The following is a 6,000-nucleotide window of genomic DNA, read 5'->3' on the forward strand; positions in this document are numbered from 1 at the left end:
ACTCATCGGGTCTGTCCCCGGTCATGTTAGCGATCCTGAAATGTACACAAGCCAACAAATTTAAACCTTTTGTGTCACATACACGAAAGTAGGTTACTTGAACTAAATCTACCCTCCTGAAGAGGAAAATGACAATAAAAAGTTCGTAACACGTAAGGTTTTTGTGTGACAGAAGTGAGTTGGAATTCGGCGGAAAATTATAAATTAATTTTGTTACTAATATTATTTACCTACAGAATCTTATTTGGAAATGCATTCATATTGCATATAAGACAATATAGAATGTAATAAGATAGAGACGCATTTGTAGAATGTTCAAGTTTGAATATAAATCAATAAATATATTTATTTTCGACAGTTAGTTAAACTGGTTTAACGTACTAAATAGAAATTCAAATAATACTCTAAATTATAATTTTTATCAATATTTCTTTTTGAGTTAGTCTATTAAGCCACGTTATTTTAAGTCATATTTTTACAATAAAAGGTCTCAGAATTAATGTTCTCATGTGTCTGTGTTAATACTAAACTAAAATGTGCAGCTAATATACAAAGCATTGTAAACTTAATAAATGTTTTTAAAATTTATTGTTTTCTCTATACTGTAATGCGTTTCATTTTCTCTACCAGAAGTAGTCATCCATCATGTGATCCTATCTACCTTGATAGCTATTATCTTTTTCTGTATATTATGATGAATTTACCATCATTTCTGTATACGAAAGATCCTAACTTTTCAGTCAAAGTCTAGTTGCGAATGTACGAATTGAATTTTCAGCCGAACTGTCCATGGCTCTAAATTTTTCGTTCGATCCTTTTTATATGTAGAAATAGTAAGCAGTACTTTATGTGAATTTACTAATTGAAAGTATGTAACATTATTATGTTGTGATGTGTAAGTATTCTCAAAGGCTAGTCTTTCACAGTTAAGTGTGACTCATTCGCCCTACTGCCCTAGAAGCAAAGCAAACAACAAATTATTCCTGTAATCCTAACAATATAGGAATAATCTTCGAATCTCCACCAATTTTCCAGCAGTTATTGTAATACACAGACATTATGTTTGCATTATATCTGCGGAATATGGCACTGATATTAGTAGTTTATCTTCCCATTGTATAAAATAGTGCTTTGAAGTTTAGAATAATCGTTAAACACCTCTAGTTTTCTTATGTGTATTGTTAACCTAATGCCTAGACCAAATTATCTATATTTAAACTAGAGAGGGATTTTTGATAACATAGTAAGCCGAAAATTATTAATGTATGTTTCTTTTAAAAAAGTTAAATTCTAGTGCTAGAACCCAGTAAATTCCATTCCTACAGTCCCCAGCTTGCTGATGCGAATGAGATTAAGATCCCTCACTAAATTGTCCAGTCCAGATGTTATAAGTGAGAATAAAACTTCCTATATTAATTTCGTCAAAATGAGTTTGGTGACGTCGCATATATATACATAAAATGAAGACATAACAAATATATTTGGTGCGTTTGTCTACGCGTAAGCAGTGCTGCTATTCAGCCGGTTCGCTAGAACCGGTTGTTAAAATATTTTGTGTTTGCAGAACCCTTTATTATACCCAGACATAAATACGCTCGCGCGCGCACGCACGCACGCATGAGATATCAAGAATGGAACTGTGGTCATATGAGTAAAATGGTGAGGGTATTTATATCTGAAAAACCATTATTTAATTTGAAACATCATTATCACTAATCGTCAATCCATTGCTGGATAATGGTCTCTCCAATAATTTTTGACAACAATCTATCTTGGATAACACGGTTCCAAGATATTTGCAGTGCTACATAATTTCGTCTCGTCACCTTGTATTAGGATACTCTGTAGGTTGCTACTAGTCATTTGTGGTATAAAAAAATATTTTGTCTACCTTGTATGGTTAGTTTCCTAAGGGAATTATATCTATCCATCTATTTCTCTCATATATATAGCGAGCGAGAGAAAACCGGTTGTAAAAAATAGAATAGCACCACAGCGTGTAAGTCTTCAAATTAGTTAACGTTTCATCTTTGTTATATTCATATAACGAACATCAAGTAGTGTTTCCATTTGGGATATTTCAAAACGAGTTTTCCATTTTTCTTTAATATTCTAATTCATTCGAGGTTTACGAAACTTTCCGTATTTTGATGGTAAAACAGTATTTATGTAAGGCAATCTAAAATCCATGAATACCTTTCTATTGTCAGAATAATGAAGAAAGACATTCTTGATGGAAAATTTTACAAATTTATCTCTATTTCGGATAAACTAACCTCCTTTATGCCTAGATGAAGTAGAAGTTAGTTTACAACTTTTGGGTCAATTGAAATGAATAAAACACGTCACTGTATGATTCGTTAAATGACGATAATTCTGGTAACAGAGACAATTAAATGGAAATACCTCCTTTATATAAAATATCCCAGCATCAAATGGATTTTAATGATGTACTATAAAATATAGGTTGTTGGAATCTTTTTCTCTGTGTGTTAGTCTGTAGGATGTAAAACTGATACTTTCGCCTATTTTCAGACATGTCGCAAAAACCCTGTCTAGGCTACGGTTTCGATATTAATCCCGGTCATTTTAGATATCTTATTTTTCACCATTTCTTTTGCCTATATTGATGGGAACTGAACTTGGACTAAATAGAATTGGAAGTGTTACTATTCATTTCACGGCCCCGGAAACTATGGATTTGATACTAATACGGATGGTTTAGATTACTTTTACATGTCATTCATTCCGTCCCCTTTAGGGAGAATAGGGGTCTTACCCCCAAAGTACTTTTTTCCAGAAGATATAAGGTACATTTAGTTGGAATTGCTAAAGAAGTTTCAGAGCTATGCTAAAACATACGAGGGTTGGTCAATAATTTTTGTCCTCGTATAGAAATATTGTAGCTGTTTACATTAAAGTTATGAATGAAATGACCCAATATATCATGAGACTAATTACGAACCGTTGTGACTTTAGGTTAAAACTGCTTAAGATATGGAGTCTGAATGTAGTGGAAATGTCGAACAGTCAAAAGTGGAATATGGAGTAGTCAAAGTTCCTACAAGAGGATGAAAGCGAAGATCTATGAAGAAATGGAAAATTTTTATGATGGCCAGAATTGTCGTGTGACTGCAGCATGTCAAGGAGGAATTCAAGCAGCACCTCAAACAACCTGTCGACAATCATAGTCCTCCGCGACTTCCGACATGGACATAATACAAGGTTGGGTGACAGGGGCAAAACCGTTGATACGGAACAATAAGGCTTTAGCACGATGTCAATGGTGTAACGAAGGCAAAATATGGACAGCTGGTGACTGGAACCGTGTGATATAGACAGATGAGGCATCATTCAAATTACGGGCTGTGTTTATGTATAACGGACGCCCAAAGGAAGGTATGATCCGCGGTTTTCAGTGGGTCCTCTACTGACATTACCGGTCGCGTCACTGCCCATGGTTACATCATCATTTTAGGGGATCATATAGATTCTATGGCCCAGAAGTTTCCGTCAATGGTGCATTATTCCAGGAGATAATGTGCCCAGTCACAAAGTTGGAGTTGTTGTGGTATGGAATGAAGAACGTCGGGGTGAACACCTCCTCTGGCCCGAACCTAAACATAATTTAAAATCTGTGGTCATTCTCCTCTCATAAATGAAAGAGAATACAGGTTTAAAAAAAAAACTGAAAAAAGTAGATGGAACATAATCTAATAACAGAATTTACCGGTACATCAGGAATTCGAGGAATTGTTTAGAATAGGCCTTCGATTCAGTCCTAACCCCAACAAACCTTCGATGAAATTTATTTTATCCGGAGAGACGGTTGTTGAAATGTTAGACCACAATGAAAAATTAAATGCAATCTTTCACTTTAACGCCCCATGAATATGCCCTTTAGGCCAAGGAAAATGGATGATAAAGCAAGTGAATCATAATGGAAGAATCAGTGCAATGATATTGTGGGAGGAAATTCGAGTATCCCGAGAAAACCCACGGACACGATGCCCATTACAAACTTAGTTGGTGAGGGATCAAACCAGGAACCCCACGCACCAGAAGTAAGTGCTCTAGCACTGAGCCACCGTGCCTCCTTAGACCAAAATGAGAGGGAAAAGTTTGGATATGATTGTATTACCGCAATACATACTTGTTTAAGTACTCTCTACGTAACGACAGAAGACAAAAAATAAATAAAAACTTTTACTCTAGGCTTATGACTGACTTTAGGAAATGGTTTACACAACGTAACAATTGGTGATAAAGGCAGACAAAGTAACATACATAATTATACCATGACAAATGTACAAGAGGAAGGTTTTAGAGAAAGTGCAAGGTAGTTTGTATATCAGATAAGAGTCTACCCCTTTACAAGAAGTAGTGGTTAATAATAATATAATCATTGTTAGGTCAGATATTTTAGATGATGTAACAAGTAAAGCTCTAAAAATTTCTAACCCTGGATTATCCATAATTTATAGCCTACCAGAAATTCACAAAGCCGATGTTCTTCTCAGACCTGTTATTTCAGGACAACTTCATACCGTCTACAAAGTAGCTCAATGGTTAGTTTAATATTTCAAAGATTTGATTATTCGCTGTTACACACTGAGTGAAGAATAATACTATGAAGTGAAACAACAAAACTGTAATCTAGTTAATGCCAATCATATCGATATGACATCAATTGATGCTAGTCCAAATGCACCCATTGGCTTTGGGAGGAGTTTGAAGAAAAGTTATATAGTATTTAGGCAGTGACTTGCTCCTATATAACTTAGATTGGGCATTACAATGATTGTGGATTTTCAATAGAATATACTTTCCTTACTTCCTGAATAAAGAAAAACACAGCTTTCTTACAAGGCTGGCTAGAATATTTATTATAAAAAATTAAACTAGAAATGTAACGGTTTCGGAAGTATAGTACTTCCTTCCTCAGACTACCCTCTACAACTGAAATCAGAAATAAAATTATATACAATAAAGAAAGGAGATCATTGTTCTTTCCACTAATAAGGAATCACTACTAATTAAAAGTTCACTTTTCTTTTTATACCACTACCTCTCCCTCCGGAGAGGAGCGTAAGTGCCTTTCTCCTGTAAAATTTGATGAGTCCCAACATAACAAATAACTATGAACTAATAATAGCCGGAAACAGCTTTCTAACAATAAAATTCGTGAAAACAAGACCTTGGAAACACCTGCTTGAAATAAAGAGCTAAACAAAATAAAAATTATAAAGCTTGTGACCTTTTAAAAACATTAACATCATGTAGAAAACCATAAGTAAATAATGAAACCTTAAAAATAAGTAAATAACTAACTAAATAAATAAAAATATATAAAAGAATACATAAATCAAATTAAATATTATAGTTGTATATATATATATATATATATATATATATATATATATATATATATTATATATATATATGTGTGTGTGTGTGAAATTCATATCGGCATGGGCAACTCTTCCTAATTTATTTCATTCATTTGTTTGCCATCAAAAATGATACATTGTATATACCTTATCCGCCCCCAGTGCGAAAAACAGTATTTTAGCTAGTTATTAAGAAGTTCGAACAACCAAATTGGAAGGAGCCCACGTTTCAATAAACCTGAAACTGGAATTAATCACAGTGGGATTTTTGTAGGAAGTATACTTTTTTATTGTGATGACCTATTCGACATCTTTTGAGTGTGTATATACGAAGAACATTTCAGTTGGTATTTTGAGCAATTTTAGAACATAGTAGAACGTGAACACTTTCTGTGAGAGAAATTCATAGAATTTTATATGATGATGAAACTGAACTGGATGATTCCGATGCAGATCCTGATTTTTAATTATTTACTGACCATGATAGTAACACTGAGCTTGGTGAAGAAGATAAGAGTGAAGATATAACCGCTACCAGGTTATAGAAGAATTTTTGTGGACACTCTGTATATTTCGTAAAGACAGTGATTATTATTTTCGATTTATACTT

Source organism: Thermobia domestica, chromosome 13 (assembly GCF_964235325.1).
Source record: "Thermobia domestica chromosome 13, izTheDome1.hap1.1, whole genome shotgun sequence".
Classification (NCBI taxonomy): domain Eukaryota; kingdom Metazoa; phylum Arthropoda; class Insecta; order Zygentoma; family Lepismatidae; genus Thermobia; species Thermobia domestica.